Source organism: Mauremys reevesii, linkage group 1, assembly GCF_016161935.1.
Source record: "Mauremys reevesii isolate NIE-2019 linkage group 1, ASM1616193v1, whole genome shotgun sequence".
NCBI lineage: Eukaryota > Metazoa > Chordata > Testudines > Geoemydidae > Mauremys > Mauremys reevesii.
This window is the reverse complement of record NC_052623.1, coordinates 307632033-307649678: the sequence shown is the minus strand read 5'-3', so window position 1 is coordinate 307649678 and position 17646 is coordinate 307632033. Positions and strand designations below refer to the sequence as shown.

Below are 17646 nucleotides of genomic sequence, written 5' to 3'. Positions count from 1 at the left end.
GCACGAGGAGACTTTTTTTTAAACTTATTGAGAGAAAAACAATCAAGTGGAAAAATAGGGACACTTTCAAATTCTGTATGTACCTTATAGTAATGTCAAAAAGAGGTTACATTTAGGAAATAATATCTCAGCACTGTCTTTTAAAAAGATCATGTTTTACACTACCAAGTTCAATACATTGTATTTATTTTCTGTGACAAAATGCTGACAACGTTGACATAAGCATGTATCTTAAACATGAAATGGTGAGGCATGATACAACTATTTAAAAAAAATGTTTAGTGTAAACAAATGTCTCTTGCCATATGCACCAGTCTGCATCAACCTTTGCAGCAATTTTAGTGGTTCATTTAGCTGGAACATTTGAGTGTTAACATGAATATTGGTGTATCACCTTATTTGACTATGCTTGATCATCTCATTTTAACTACACCTCTACCCCGAGATATAGCGACCCGATATAACATGAATTCAGGTATAATGTGGTAAAGCAGCGCTCCGGGGGGGCAGGGCTGCATGCGCCGTCAGATCAAAGCAAGTTCAATATAACGCGGTTTCACCTATAACGCGGTAAGATTTTTTGGCTCCCTAGGACAGCGTTGTATCAGGGTACAGGTGTATATGCAATTAATGGCCAGAACCTGCTGCCCTTACTCAGGCAAAATCCTTAGAAAGTCCAGCCCTGAGCTGATTCTTGGCTACCTCTTATTTTCTTTCCAGCATGTAAAAATGCCTTATAGCTGATTGTATTTTCAAAAGATTTAAACTCCTACTTCATCCTTCCCTGACAGAAACAAGTTTAATGCCTCTCTGGTTTTCTCTGTACTTTTCCCCATTCCTTAGTGCATGTTATGACCTTTAACAAAACCCTAAATAACCATTGTGGACTTTGTTCTAGCATGTGCCATGCTCCGTGCAATGCAGGGAGAGAGGTAGGGTGGGATACCCAGGATTCACCATTTGGCTTAGGCAGAGGGGAGACCATTGTAGTCTGGCCCATAGAAGAGAATGGGGACATGAAACTCTAAAACTACCACTCCCGTAAGGCACCATGGAATCCTAGGCAGATGGAATTGAATGGTGAACTGACCCAAAACCCAAGTGTTTCATTTTAATCTTCCACAAGGGAATTTAAAAAAATTCTGCAAAATGCCTTTGAAAGTTTCAGTTTTGTGGAAGCTGCATTATCTGTGCATAAATCATTCTGACTGAAATTTCCCAACCACTTCTACTGGTTACAGCCCTCCAGGCCCCCCCGCAATATTCTTGGACCCAACACTGCTTAGAAGAGCTGATATCAGGCAGTTCTAAATTCCACCCCAGTAGACCTTCTACCAGTGGAGGATTGGCTTAGTGTAGTGGAGCTTCACCAAAACCCCCTGCTCCAGGGAGAGGAACAGCAGGTACGGATCTGGGTCTCCCACAGTTTTGCCCAACAGAGAATTCAGCTACACCAGAGAAAGTCTCTGCTGGGCATTTGTGACTAGATTATGGCCCTTTCATGTTGCCTGAGTTCTGGCACTGTGAAGAATCTTTCCTGACATCTGTATTTGTGCCAAGCTTCCTCAGTTAAGATCAGTAGAGACACAAGAGTAGGAGCCTTATAAGAACCTAGATGGATAAAATAGAGAAGGTTGTTTTTAAGGCTCTGGATTAAATCAAAGGGTTCTGCTTTAGTAAGGAGCTTAGCAGAAATGCAGTTGCTGTTCTTCCTTGCAGACTTGCTCTCATACAGTCTTTATATGAATTCACTGATTTTTTTTTCCTTGAAGTCCTTGAACAGCCAAACCTGGCAGGTATTATTTTGCAGGATATATTTATTTGTTATTTGTTATGTAAAGTATAATTTCTTCATTGATGCAATATCAGAAGGATATGGATATTAATAGATAGATATTAGAGTGATACAGATTTGGTTTGGTTTTCTCTTTCTCTCTGCCATTTCAGGGTATCTATGACAGTTTTTAGCAACTGTTTCGTTATTATGCAAAATTGAATTATAGCAAAAATAGACGTTATAGAAATTCAGTGTACTGCGACTTTGAAAACTTAAGCAAAACTGACATGGCTTACCAACACAATCCTGCTTCTTAAATCTTAACAGAAGAAAATAAGTGTCTATTCTACATCTTGCTTTTAAAATGAAAATTTCTGTGTATAGGTCAAATCCCTAAAGCATGTTTTGTTATGAGTGCTGTATGCAGGTTAATCCCAGAGCCAGAGGCTTTTTCAGGATTCCAGCAGGTTCATTGTATGTGAGAAATTGATTATTAGACATGCAATAAGCTGATAGCCCTTCCTTCCCTAGCCCAAGATAGTTGCTATTCTCCATTTGAGAAAACGACAGTATGGTCCAGTGGATTCCATTTTCATTTTGTGCATTTGTAACACCAATAGACCCCGGTCATCAGCAGGCGGGATTGAATCAGGGACCTCTGGAGCTTAGTGCATGAACCTCAACAGCAGGAGCTAAAAGCCAACTGCCTCCTACCTAAGGCTGTAGAGCAGACTAATTTTTTCTCTCTAAGTGGTCTCAGTGCCACTACATGGGACAGAACACCACAACCTGGAGGTGTGTGGGTTACTTACTTCCCCTAGCTGAGGTAGCATGTCCTGAGCTTCAGAGACTTCCCAGCTGAAATCCCGGACAAGCCCCCACTTGTAACACTGACAGATCCCGGTCGTAATTGGGTGGGATTGAACCAGGGACCTCTGGAGCTTAGTGAATGAGCCTCTACAGCATGAGCTAAAAAACAGCTGGCTCTTAGCTCAGGCTGTAAAGCAGACTCATTTTTTTCTCTCTCTTTATGTGGCTTTGGTGCCACTAGATGGGGCAGAAGGTGTGTGGGTTACACATTCATCTACAAAGACAGCAGGTAGACGAGCAGTCTTTTAATTATTTCATTTCAAATCACTTAATATCTGCAAGGGAAAAAAGTATGTGTTTATTTTGTTATGGGTCAAACTGTACTCTAATTTATACTGGTGTAAACTTCCTGGAAGTTACTCTGCAGTAATTAATAGTAGAATTTGGGCTGTACATACACATACTATCAGGGTCAGCTCAGTTTAGACAAACGTACAGCTGCAAAGAATTCGTGGTTGTGTTAGCCCCAACCTATTAGATGCAAGTTGAAATAATGGTCTGACATTTACAACTCAAAGAGCAATCAAAAAGCAGACTAATAACCAGACACTGGCTGGCCCCTGTTTGGGTGTATATGGGAGGCTGCAAGAAACACCTGGGTCCCCATACAAGGGCCAGTCGTAATTGTCACCCTTGCGTTCCCCTGAGTTCAGGAACTGTACTTTGTTGGCACATTATAGACTATTATGGCTGGCAGCCTGCACAAGATGGGGCATGCTGTACATATGCAAGGATTGTAGTAGTGGGCATGTGCCTCCTGACTCTGTAGATCCCAGTGGCTTCATGCTTTTCTAAGACATAGTGTCACCTGCTGAGTCTACTGGGATGGTGATGCCACCATATGGAGGCTCTCTTTACTGGGCTGCAAAATGATGGAAAGGTCAAAGGAGATGTGAAACTCTTGACTCTGCAAAATGTATTGGGCACACCTTTTGTTTTCAGTCTCCAAAAATGGATAGTTATTTGACTCCAACACTAGGACTCTGGGTGAGGCTTAATGCTCCTGTTAAGAAAAGGATTTGTTGCAAACTATTGGTGAGCTCCCTGAGGATTTTTCCTCCTCCTCACTACTATCCATGAAGCTCCAGCAGCGCTGCTTCAGCCAAAAGTACATAATGTATCCTGTCCTCCTACGATCTGTAAAATATATTAATTTTTGTTAAGGAATTCTTGTTCTGAATTAAGCCAAAAGGAAATACATCTCACATCCATTAATTGCATCCTCTTGGTCATTCATAATGGTCTGCATTTTAACTCTTCATCAGTGTTTGGAAAACACTCCAGTGGAAACATTCTAGCTTGAAAGTCAATATTTAGAGCCCTGAAACTTGAGTCTGAAATCTCCCCTTCCTTGGTTAAGGGAGAACCAGGGGGGGCAGGGGAGTGGGGGGGACACATGAAACCTGCTTTCTTGATTTCATTATTTTATATATGTGTTGGCTCAGGGATTACATTTTCTAATATATTCTGAACATTGCTGAGCACACAGATGGTACCCACTGAATAATACAAATCATGACAATAATTGTCAACTTTATGGATTCTGTGGATACAGTTTCTGTTCTTTGTTCTGGAATTGGCCTGAAAACACATCTGATATGCATATGACACTTTTTCCTTCCTTCCTTCCTTTTCTCAAACTCAGAATACAAAATGGCAAAACAAAATGGTTTTCAGTTAAAATGTAAAATTGCACAGCAGCCATTGCTCTACAGCCACCAGGGAGCAGAACCTGCCATCCCTGGGGGGTTAAGTGATCTCATCTCATCTGACTCTCATTCTCTTTCTTTCTTTATCCTTCCTGACCTCTGTACTGCCTTTCATGTGGTCAACCATGACATCCTTCCCAATGTCCTGGGACTGTTTGCTGGAGTCTCAGAGAACTGGCCTTCTTGGTTTTGCTCCCATCTATCAGAGTCACTTTTTTTTGCAGCATGCAGCAGAGAAAGAGACAGCCCTCAGAGACCCGAGTCCTCCCGCCATGGACTTCCTGTATGGTCTCAGGCCAGTGCCTTAGGGACAGAGTTTTTAGGCACCCAAAGAAGCATCTAGTGCAGTTTACAAAGCACCTAACCTTCTAGGTGCTTTTGAAAATCTTACTAGGTGCCTAAATACCTTTGAAAATCTAGCCCTTAGTCTCTCTGCATATCAGTGCCCCATCTGTACAATGAGGATAACAGCACTGCTCTACCTTTGCAAAGGTTGATACGGTGGCAACTGTGCTAGCCAAGGACACTTACTATAGATGGAGAGGTTTTTCTTAGAGAGAATTCAGACAGGCACATAGAAGTGACTCTCGAGAAATCAGGAGGCATTAGCAACTTCTCTTCAAACATAAGTAGATTCTATTTGTTTTGCAAGAGCTACTCTGGCTTGGTCTGCACAACTGAGAGACAGTGCATCTGCTGAGGATAAAAATCAGAAGTCACCTACAGGTAAGGTGACCAGACAGCAAGTGTGGAAAAATTGGGATGGGTGGGGGGGTAATAGGAGCCTATATAAGAAAAAGACCCAAAAATCGAGACTGTCCCTTTAAAATCGGGACATCTGGTCACCCTACCTACAGGAGATATTGCTTGCATTTCCCCCAGAGTTCCATCTCAGCCCATAGGTCATTGCACCAATCACACCCTGCTGACCTTAACTCTGGTTTCTTTTGCCCCTTGTGTGGGCATACCGGAATAATTTGTCCCTCCAGAGCCTCAGTACCTTGGTGTCTGCCCTTCTCTATCTTATCGTCTCCCTTCCTTGGGACTATCGGGGTAAATTTGCCAGTCAAGGCCTCATTATCAGGACTCTGCTCCTTCTTTTCAGCCTGCCCTTTCTCTCAAGCCTTGACATAATACTTCCTGATTTACTGCCCCCTTCTTGAGTTTTTCTCCCCCTAACATGCTCTCCAGGATGTTGGTTCTTTCTGGGCTTGTTAACATGCAGTTAGTTGCTTTTGCACTACGCCTGGAGGGCTGCCCGGAGGGTTTACATTTGGGATTATTTTATTCAGACCCACCTATGGGAGTCGCCTCCTCCTTACCCAAGAATTTTAACATATAATCATACTTGCATTTCCTACTAACACCTATTTAACCAGAAATGTTAATAAATGCCATGTGTATCATAACTGCTATAATGAATTGTTTGCATCTCAGTATTATACCCAGTATCACAGTACTCAATTTTATTGAGGTTTATGTACAGCAGCAGTGATATATATGGGACAGGATATCTTTTTGTAAGAAACTGAATCCCCATATGTAACCTCTTGTGCTAGTTGTGTTGTATGTGTTCGTTGGGGGGAAAAGTGGGTGTTACAGGATTGGCTGGCCCTATAAGGGATTTGGGCTCAGCCCAACTTGTGTCTTGTCATCCAGTCCCAGATAGTGTATTTGGGCTTAATCTGATTGTTGTGTCTGCTGATCAGGCATTACGAGATGGTAACCAGGGGGCAGGGCTCTGTCAAAGAAAGGAAGACCATGGTCTAGGAAAAACCTTGGAGAGGTCTCCCAAGAAACCCAGAGTTTGGTGTTGGCCCAGCAAAGCTATCCTGGTATGAGGAGCTGAGAGAACTGATGCCTTGATTGAAGAGCAACTGGGAAATCTGGTCATTTGAACTGTGGTGTTATTTTAGTAAACAAACTCCAAGAAGGGGTGCCATTTGACTCGTGAGATTCTGGGTAGTTACTGGGAAACCCATGAAGAAGAAACTGAGGAAATGGCAGGGTTTGAGGCCAGATTGGGTAAAACCCTGTTAGGGAGTGGTTACATTTGTTTAAATTCTTGCTTGTCTTGTTTTATATCTCACTTCTGGTCGTGTCCCCAGTAGAGGGCTGGTGGACATACCATTTATTTTGTTGAGAGTGGGTTGGATTGGTGAACATTCCACTTATGAGATAATATATTGTTAAGGCACTGCCCTCTCTCTCATAAATGGGATGTTGTTATAATCTGTTCAAAATTAGCTGTATTATTGTAAATGTGATTGTTACATTTTAGGCCATTTGTATTGTGGTTGAGTTCAAAGGGATTGATAGCTCCCATAGGTGACCAATGATTGACAGTCGTAGAATTGCCTTTGGATCCCAGAAAAGGTGAAACAATCTTATAGATAGGCTGCTTAAAATAATTTAGCTTTTCTTGAATATTTTTTCAGTGTGCTGGCACAAAAATGTGGTGGTGTATGTTGTAGTCAGCCAGTTCAAGCACACAGCCCTTCTGAGATAAGCTTGAGTCACATAATCACCAGAAATAAAATGCAAGATGTCGCTGGATTTAGGAAATATGTAAAACTATGTGTCTAAAGCAGGAAGAGGGGATAATCTTATCAATGTTGTAATCTTATCAACATACAGAATGCAAGACATGGAAAATTTTAAGAACATCTAGAGAAAGTATAGCATAATTTATCAAGATGGAACCACACAGGGACTAAGGAAGCTAGGTCCCTTTTTGAGGGCTTTGGCAACATAGATTAAAAGATTTTGGGTTATCTGCTTGAGGGGTGAATAGTAGTAGGACTGGGCATACTAATATAAACCACAGATTTCCCTGTCTCTTCACCCTAGAGTCTGATAAGAGTGTTAGGCCATTCTATTAATATTGTATCTGTTGATTCTATCTCTGATTTTATTTTGACTCTATGAATAGTGTAGTGAAATAGTATTTGTAGTAACCCTTAGCATTTCATTGATGTCGCCAATAGCAATATACACAGAAGATAGCTAGCATAGTTAGTTTGTTCTTCAACTTGATATAGATATCAAGTAATGTACAGAATATAACTAGTCAGCTGTTTTTTTTCCTCCTTTCCCCTCCTAGAAAAGAGGGGGCAGCACCTGTCCTTTTAAATAGGTATTTAATTAATCTCCAAACAAGAAAAAGGTCAGGTTTCTCCAGTTTGGGAGAAAAAAATGGTGTCTTCCAAAATGTAAAAGGAATATTAAAATACTTGTGACCTCTGGTGTATTCTGTGAAGTGATATTTGTGTATTTAGGGAATGGGGATAGATCCTGGGCTCTGAAAGGTACATATGGCTTGAAAGAATTGAAGCAAATAGGAGGGACAATGAGCTGCTGCTGATGATACTGGAGCAGATAAGGGGGGAAGAGTGTGATTTTAATTTTATGGATCTATTTACCTTTCTTTTTCTTTTGGTGAGGTGTCTGCAGTTCCTTCAGTGAAGCTCAAAAGCACATATATTGTGGAGAGGTTTTCTTAGTATTGGGAATTTTTGACTCATTAGTGTAGGGCTGATAGAGTCCATTCTTGTTTCCCTGCTATGCATTGTTCTCAACTTATTATGAGTTGAGGGTGCTCCTGGCTAGCATGTACAAGTCTTAATTACACAATGTAGCCTCTGTTTTTTTCATGCAGGCTAATCATGTCTTTTTTTTCTATGATTAGTTCATTTAATTGGTACAGTAGAGAATAGCAAGCCACTCTTACAGCGGGGAAGTATTTAATGCATATGAAGGGCTTCAACAGTGGATATCATTAAAGCCTTGACATTTAAAGTTCGCATAATAATTGCAGAATTCCACATTCTCATGTATAGGGATTATAACAAAGATAGGTAAATAATACAGCATGGTGAACGCTAAGGGCCAGATTCTGGGCTGCATCTCTCTAGTTGCATCAAAGCCTCTGTGGTCCCTGGTGTAATTTAAAGAAGTTCTGGGGGGCTTTATCTTTTAGCAATTGTGATTGGCAGCTTATTGGCTGCTTTGCATCCCAGAATGATGGGAGCACAGAGCATTACAGGCATGTCCATCAGTAGCACTGATTCAGAGCTTTCATGGGGGGGGGGGGCAAATTCCAGATACTGTCCTGGGCAGAGTCCCCCTTCTGATCCCTGCTTGTACCTCTCCACTGGGACCCCAGGTCTCTCCCAGGTGGGGAGTCTCTCCTTTCTCTTACCCCCATAGCGCATGAGCCAATGTGGGCAGGAGTCAAGTTTTTGGCAGACTCCCTGTGCTCTGTTGTACAGGAACAGACTCCCTGGACTCCTGTGTGCAGGAGTAATCTGGAATCATGCATTTCATAGAACCTACTATATACGTGTAGGAGCAGCATACTGTTTACAATGTAGATGCAGTTAGAACTCTAATCATGTTTAATTGGAGAAATTACATAACTTTATATTTCATATACACGACACGTTACTAAACCACAACAAATCCTGATTTACCACGATTCTTAATTTTATGTAGTATTTACGTAGAGGGAGGTTGTTAAAAGCACCTGAGGGATGTACTTTTATTCAGAGAATTACACACAAAATATTTGGGGGCACCTGTGATGATGTGCCCTGTAAGGCTAATATAGTATTGTAACCTAAACCCCAGCAATGCTTTCTCCTGGGGGAATTCTGTGTCAAAAAATTACAAATTCTGTGCACAATATTTTAAAACTCTGTATATTTTATTTGACAAAATAACACAGTATAATCACTCCGGTTTCAATTATTTTGGTAATTTATTTCAAAATACCAGTCAACAAGTATGTGAACAATACACACAACACCACAATAGATTCCCCCTGGAGTAGAGATTTAAAGAGAGCCCTCTGACAAACCAGTTCCAGTTGGGGGGCATGGGAGGGGGCTGGTGGGGCCCCCAGAGCCCAGGAACAGGGCACCCTCCCGGCCCAGACACGAGCACACCCATCTTCCCCAGAGCCCCGCCACTGGGTATCCACAGAGACCAGACACCCACACCCCGTTCCTCACAGCGCCCAGGCATGGGGCATCCCCTGGCCCAAACACTGGCACACCCCTGTCCCCCAGAGTGGGACACCCCCAGAACCCAGACACCCACACCCCCAGAGCCCAGCCATGGGGCACCCCTGGTGCCCAGACACCCACACACCCCTCCCCACCAGAGCCCAGCCATGGGACAGCCCCCCAGCCCAGGCCTCTGCAGCCCCAGAGCCCTTACTATCCCCCTTCCCCCAGCTTCTTTACTGTCCTGCTAGGGGACTTGGTGTGGTGTGCCCCTACCCTTCCTCATTCTTTTCCAGAACTGGGTTTCCCGCACCCTCTGTCATCCCTGGGAGAATGAGGATCTACCCAGGCAGCCAGAGTGTGTAGCCTCTATCCCTGCTGGGCTAGGCACTCCACTCACTGAGAGCTGGGCTCTGCAGAGTCCAGCGGTCTCTAGTGGTGGCCAGAAGCTCTGCAGCCCCAAGTCCATGGAAGAAATACGGAATTCTGCATTGCACAGTGGCACAGAATTCCCCCAGGAGTAAATGCTGGATGGAATCTAGTGCACAAACTGTTAGTGTGGAGCAGTACGCTAGGGTGTTGTAAGTTATACAGCATTAATCCTGTACCTGTTGTGGAAAGAAATCCAGGCACACAAGACACAGCAGCACCCATAGACCTTTTCAACAAACCAAGAGACATTGTATCAGTCACTTGCCCTGTGAAGACTTGTAATAATAATGCTATGAATACTTGAGCAGTAATCTCTGCCTCTTTTTAATATAAAAGTGGAGGACAAAGGAAAAATGTATACACGTTGTTAAACAGCAAGCAGAAAAATATAAAAATCCTGGATATTAAATATATATGTGCTAGAAATTCACATATATTTACTGTACTGCTCTTGTTTATAAGTGTTTTGGCAACTTAGAAATAGCACATGAAGCAGAGGTAGTGTAATACAGAAGTATTAATTCATGTAGAATCCCTCATTCGGGGTTTATTTTCTCACTGAAGAATGTTAAATTTTACTCAGGTTTTGTGGGAATTACCTATGTAGGATACTCTGTACATTGTAGGGAGAATAGACATTTGCAGTAAATGTCTAGCAGACAAGTTACATTTCCTTAAGGGAGACTTAATTTATTGACTGACTTTTTTGAAAATGTGTTACTTTTCCAACCCACCCCCCAAATAGATATGTCTTTTTACTAAGCTAGAGATGGAGCTGTATCTCATGGGCATGTATTGGCTGATTAAGGGACATTTAATGAAAAGTTGCAAAGCTCATATGCTGCTTTGTTTCCTGCTGCATTGATTTATTTTGGTGAAAGCCTGTGTAAACAAAACTATAAGGAGTGTATTTCCAGGCTTCTTTGTGAGGTATTGTGTGTGCACTTCAGAAAATGGGAGCTTGATTTTTATTTACACTACCTATTTTCATTGCTCTTGCATCATAAAGGCACCTTAGTGTTATAAAGGGGCTTTAATGCAAATGATACTCAGCGACAGATGTTTAGTGAAATTTTAATGCTATGTGCTGAGTTTCAGAAATATACATATGGAGAAAAATCAACCATTCTCTAGAACTAGAACATTAAAAGAACCCTGAAGTGACTATTTGTAATTGGTACTCAGTGCTGATTTACTGGTTATGTGTGGTGGTGATTGAGGCTTTTTTTGGTCTGAAGCCTTATCGGAGGCTGTAACCTTGCCATATATCATAAGTAGGGCCAACACTTGGGTGGGAGACCTATAAGTAGAGCCCTGCATGGATATAAAATTTGTATCTGCATTCGATCCGTGATCTGCAAACTCGGTCTGCAGATATAAAGTGGATATCTGCAGATTTGCAGGACTCTAGATATAGAATTTGGATCTGCATCCATCTGCTGTCTGCAAACATGATCTGTGGATATCCACAGATTTGCAGGGGTCTTCCTATAAGAAAAACAAAGGTTTGCATGGGATGGTTTGGGAGTTTCAGTAGATGCGACACTCTCCTTTGAGCTTATAGAGAGCCAGTGTTCCATACTGGTGTCAAGAGCCACTGTGATGCTGGGTGAGGACCTGTGTTTTGGATGTGAGGTAAAAATGAAGTTTTGACCTTCCTTTAGTCATTAAGGATCCTATATTACTTTTAATACATTTTAAGGGTTTAGTTTTGGTGTGATGCTGCTGTGTGGTGTGTGCAAATTCCTGACAGGGCAAAAACAGCTAAATTAACCAAGAGGGACAAACAAGCAATATAACAAATTCAGATGCTGCACATGTAGCACATCAGTCTCTCCCCCTACTATGCTCAGGAAGAGTGAGGCACATATCAGAAGGGAAATTGGAGGTGGCAGGATTTTTCTAAGCAGTATCTGAGTTGTCTTCCTTCTGTGATATATCAAGATGATGAGACCCTCACTTGGAGGAGGAGTGAAGCTTCCCAGGGCAAGCCAGTCTGTGATGGAAAGATGGATGGCAGAATTGCAATAAGGACATAATCCAATCAAGTCAGTGGAAATTTTGCTGTTGACTTCAATGGGAGCCAAATCTGTTTAGAATTATGGAAGCCTGGCATGCCTCAAATTCAAGAGTTGGTTCCCCAAAAAGTCCAGATCTTGGCTTTCTGGCAATAGTTAGGTAAGCAGGATTCCTGCACCACCCATAAAACCCTTATCATGTCATTAAACCAGAGTTTATTTCTTCTGGTTCCTACCTATGTAGAGCTTCAAGCACTGTCATGTTAAAATAATTTACCTGCCTCAAAGGGAGTTGCTCAGTCATTATCCCACACTCCTCTAGGTCCACTAACAATTCTAGAATGAATGTATTAAAGGCTAGATTTTTAAAGGTATTTAGGCACCTAGATACATTTAAAAAATCCGGCCCGAAGGCATTTGCCAAATGGGACAGTTCACTCTTAGAACTTTAGATATTTGATTTGGAGGAATTTGAAGCCTGATTGGCTAGCAGCTAAAAGATAAGAAATCAGAACAAAAGAAAGCACATTATTAATCTGTCATTTGCCCTTTCTCCTCCTGTATCCCTCTAGTATGAAGAAAAAGAAATCTGAAAAAGGAATAAAAGATCTAGTAAAGCCAAGAGTAAATACTTATCCTGTTATTTTGATAGTTCATCTGTGGAGCAAGGCAAGCTTTTGCATTTGAACTTGGAGCATTCTGAGAAAGATTATAAGCACAGGATTCCTTTCCCTCCCATCCCACTTAGGAATGTCAGTGGTCATCCACACATCACCAGGTTGATCAGGGCAGCGAAGATACTCATCATGGTGTAAGTACAATGTTTCTCATCCTGTTCAGGTTATCAGCCTCTTTTTGAAGTAAAAAAATTGCACGACCCCTTACTATAAAAACAGGAGTAAAAGTGTAAGTGTATCAATTATATAATTGTGTGTTTTGAGAGGTTGACAGAATACTTAACCTTGAAGGGTAAGGCTGTGCGGAGCGTGAGATTGGTCTTTTCTTTAGATTGTAATAAATTTTCAGTGCCTCACAATCACTATGATTGTCTTTCGTGGCCAGCCCTTGGTGTCCTAGCTGGAGGTGATGACCCACTGATTGGGAAACGTGGGTCTTGTGGATAGGCACTGAAGTGGGAGTACAGAGACATGGTGTCACGGAGTGTGGGGGAGTTAGGGCCCTGCACCCCCCACTTCCTCCGATTTACCGTAACTTTTAGCCAGCCAGTAAAACAGAAGGTTTATTAGACGGTCCCAAGCAGGGCTTGTAGTTACAACCAGGACCCCTCAGCCAGGTCCCTCTGGGGGGCAAGGATCTTAGACCCCAGACTTGGGGTTTCCTGCCTCTTTCCAGCCAGCCCAAAACTGAAACAAAAAAAAAACCCTTCAGCAGGCTCTCTCCCCCTCCTTCTCTCCCTTTATTTAGTTTCCCGGGCAAAGTTGTTGACTCACCCCACCCCCCTTCCTGGCTCAGGTTATAGGCTCAGGTACCGTCCCTCACCTAAAATTATCCCCTGCTCTTCCATCCCCCATGCAGACAGTTCCAGTAAAACTAAATGACATTTCCAGGTCAATCCATCCCGCTCCCTACTGCGTCACACATGGGTTCTAATCCCTCCTTTGCCAGTGGGCAAGTCACCTCACCATGCCTCTCTTTGTGCTCCCACCTCTTGTGTTTTGTCCTTTGGGGCAGGGAATGTGTTTTATTGTTTTATAAAGCACATAGCATAATGAAGTCCCAATCTCATTTGGGGTCTTTAGGCACTAACGTACACATATCCACATGTAATCCATAGATGCTTTAGTTAGCATCTTAATCTCACCTTCCAAGCTTTGATGAGGAGAGCATTTGACTCTCTGAATGACATCTTGCTCTCCTTCCTGTCAGTTGAGGTCACCGCAAATCTTAAAATTCAGAGCTCTTTTCCTGTGGAGAATCTATACTTTATGAATTACAGTAATAGGAAGTAAGTGGTTGGAACCTGGACATAATTTCCAAAGTTTGCTTGCTATTTCCTAGTTGACTTGCACATGCTCATGTCTCTTCCTCTCCAATTCTCCCCACCACCCAGAGCGGATGGTAGAATTTTGGGGGCAGATTGCGATGGTGCTTCTGCAGCTCTGCAGTAAGAGGAAGGGACTGCACCAGAAGCCTTCCCTGAACCTTTTTGAGAGGACCTCTCCAGGGCCGGCGCAACCCATTAGGCAACCTAGGCGGTTGCCTAGGGTGCTAACATTTGGGGGGTGGCGACTGTGGTGGCCGGATCTTCGGCCACCACGGTCATCGGCGGTATTTTGGGGGCAGGACCTTCTGCTGCCTCTGTCGGGGGTGCCATTTTGGGGGCGGGAACTTCCGCCGCCTAGGGCGCCAAAAAAGCTGGCGGCGCTCCTGGACCTCTCCCTACAGCAGTCCCCAGTTTTCTGTGGGGAGAGCAGGGACTGTTGGTCCCTACTCTGGCCTGGGGCACAAATTACCTAAAAGGGGGCAGGGAGGAAGCATGCTTTGACAGAGCATGCTCCTCCATGTGCACTAATAAGCCCTAAGAAAGAGTGTGCATGCTTTTAGGCACAACATCCCTGGTGCTTCCTCTAAAGTGGTGCTCAGAGCTGTGGCATAATTGCCACAGTGTGGTCCTTGATATCAGACAATGCACCAGAATATAGTATTGGTAACAAAGTTTCAGGACTTGCAGAGTTTTTGTTGCATTCTGTCTCAGATGCAGAGGTAAGGCATCAAAACCTACCATCGTCGAATGGATTACTTTGTGTACATCTCAGCTATCCTAGGAATAGCTGGATGGATCAAGTTGTGCATTTCAGTGTCCTCTAGACAGTAGAGGACAATTGCCTGTGCAGATGAAATGCGCGTGGCAGAAATCTGAAAGTCTCTGCACCTTTTCCAGGTTTGATAGTAATCTGGACTAGTTGTCAACATCCAGTACAGCTTTCAGATGACAGATTCTGTGTTTGGCTGTATAAAGTGGACAGCAAATTTCCATGATAAGGCAGCCAAAGATTCCCCTTATGTAGGAGTGTTCCTACATAGGCCAGTGTGTGGCTCAGCAATCCATAGCTATCAGAGCAGGTCAGTCCCAAAGTCAGGGAGTGGAAAGGTGCGCTAACCCCTGCCCTGTACGTTGGTTCCTGTGCTAAGGCAGCTCTGGTCCTAAATTCCCTAGCATCAGGATGCACACGTTGATGCTTTCATTTTTCTTCAGTTCCTAGACTCTTCCTTAGTAGTGTAACACATCTGCTGATAGATTAAGAAGTCAGTCTGTTGTATAGGTTTGATTTGGCTACTTGTCTAATACCCATACTTACTTACCTAACACCTACCATGAAGTAAAATCTGAAGAAAGTCATGTGTGTTTACGGGAGAACAGAATAGGAAGATTATTTTGGAGCCTCTCATAAATCAGGTCTAGCATTTCCTGGGTTCAGTCTGCTGATTCTGCCAAATCGCGTCAATTTGTGTTTAGTGGTTTTATAATGCAAGACTTTGATCCATTAAGGAGTGAGGTAGAAATTATTAACCTCAATCATTCATTTATTTATAACATTTTAGACCGGGGAAATCAGGGGATTTTTTTGTTTTGTTATTTCTTTGTTGATGCTATGGGAGATGGCACTAATTTTCTCTAGTGGAGAATGGCTGGGTCAGGGATTGGCAGTGGGATACAGAACCTTTCGACTCTAGTTCAGGTTGAATATAGACTGTTGGATTTACAAAAGGACTTAGGTGCCTAACTGCCACTTTAGGCCCCTAAGTCCCAGAATCAGGCCACACTGGGATTCAGAAAGTCCCATTCAGCGCCCCTCCCCCAATACTATAGGTGCCTAAACTTGCTCAGTACCTAAATTTTTACAGTAAAAGTTCCCTTGGTGCCTATGTGTATACCTCTGAGCGTGCACACTGAGCACTATGGCATGTATCCAGATGCTTAAGCCCCACAGTGAAGCATGAACTGGGGGAAGATAAGCGTTCCTCCACTAAACTCACCTGCAGGGCCCAATAGGGTAAGTGTGCTCATACTTTGCCTACTGGATCCTGCCCCAGTAGACAAGATGACACAATAGGGCTCCGGGGGAGGAAGGAGCTCATAGCCCAATGGTTTGGGTACTCACCAGAGATGTGGGAGACCTTCCCCAGTTCAGGTTCCCCCTGTGCCTGAGGTGTAGAATGGATTTTAAATGTGCTGTCATCTCTCAGGAAGTGATATAACCACTAAGCTATGGGATATTCTGAAGCAGGGTTCCCTCAGTTTCTCCTCTTGAAGCTGTTCCACTGGGGATAAATAATGTTAAACAGTCACTGGCGCAGGGGGAATGGATCCTGGGTCTCCCACCTCCCATGTGAGTGCTCTAACCACCAGGCTATAGAGTCATTCTCATGGTTGCTTGCTTGCTGTCTCTGGCCCAATGATCTTTTCTTTATTCATCCACAGTGAAACTAGGACATTCATCTGAGAGGTGGCAGATCCCAGTTCAAAACCGTTTCCCCCCGTCAGCTGGAGCGGGGGACTTGAACCAGATGTCACTCACATCCCAGGTGAGTACCCTAACAATTTGGCTAAAAGCTATGAGGGAGGCAGTGGTGTTACTGTTAAAACAGCATAGGTGCCTATGCTAAGAGAGGGGTTGCAGCTCAGAATCCCAAGTAGACAGAGGTGCTCAGTGTCATCACGCCTAAGTTTCTTTGTGACTCTAGACCTGAATATTGGGTGAGCATGTTACATGAGTTGGTGGCTTAGCCCAGCTTTTACTGGATTGGTGTACATAAACCTCTCCCCCCGTGTCACTAATTGACCCCCTAGTTGACTGTCTCAGCAGAAATACATGTGAGAAAATGAGGCATGACAAATGCCCTATCACCCAAAGAAGATGCCTTTCTAGGTCATGGCTGATGCACATTGGCTCAGCAGTGTGGTGAAGTTTGCCCAGATACTGCTTGTATTGTGTCTGTTCTTGTGCATAAATAGAAGACTTGGCTCTCCATGGCTTTTTGTGAGCACAAAGTTTCCTGGACAAAGTTAAATATAGAAAAAATAATGAAAGAAATCTTTCCATTGCTGAGTGATGCTTTTGTTATATATAGATACACACAATTTTTCAGGTTATTCTATACTGGAGCTATTTAAAGAAATGCTAAGAAAAACTAGTACAGTATCTCTCTGCCACACTGTAGTTATGCAGAGTTGAATTAATAAGTAACTTGGAAACTCAAAATAGATATGAAAAATATACTTTGGATTTGATTTTGCTATACATACAAAAATCAGTGTTTCTCCTATCTCAGTATTTTTCAGTTATTTTGTCTTAGTAAATATGTCAAATGAACAGAAATTATAGTGCTTCCCAAATCCAAGGGAGATGGCTTTGGTCTTCAATTCAGTTAGTTTCTGAGAAAATCATTTTATTACCAGGTACAGTAAATAGAAGAAAACAAAACCCGTTGAAATATATTTATTCTAAATTATTGTTAGCAAGTTCATTGTATACTATTTGAAGTCTTGTGTTTAGATTTTTGAAGTATGATCCTCATGACAACAAATAATTTTTAGAAATCGTCTTGATCTTCTGTCGAGAGAACAGTTGAGTACATTGAGGGCTGCAGATAGAATCACTTCTGATACATATTTCTTTTTCCATTTCCCAATTTTACAGTCGGTGTTCTCAGCATCTGAGGATTGGTTTTTTTGTTTGTTTTTGTTTTTCTCCGGAGCTGGGTGAATACCTGATTTTTATTTTTATTTTTTTTGGTTTGCTGGCAATTCTGAAAAATTGGGGGAAAAAAGTTTGATCAAATCTAAATATTGCAAAAAAAGAAATAAAATT

At 42.6% G+C, this 17646-nt stretch overlaps 1 protein-coding gene across 1 annotated transcript in view; it reads left to right on the top strand.

The window, feature by feature from the left end:
• The window catches only part of CNTN1 (contactin 1), a 443616-nt gene that overhangs the window by 87895 nt on the left and 338075 nt on the right, over window positions 1-17646 (top strand). Inside the window, exon 2 of the mRNA XM_039506174.1 lies at window positions 16257-16360. The gene's annotated coding sequence lies outside the window, so the exon portion shown is untranslated. The remainder of the gene's footprint in view (window positions 1-16256; window positions 16361-17646) is intronic.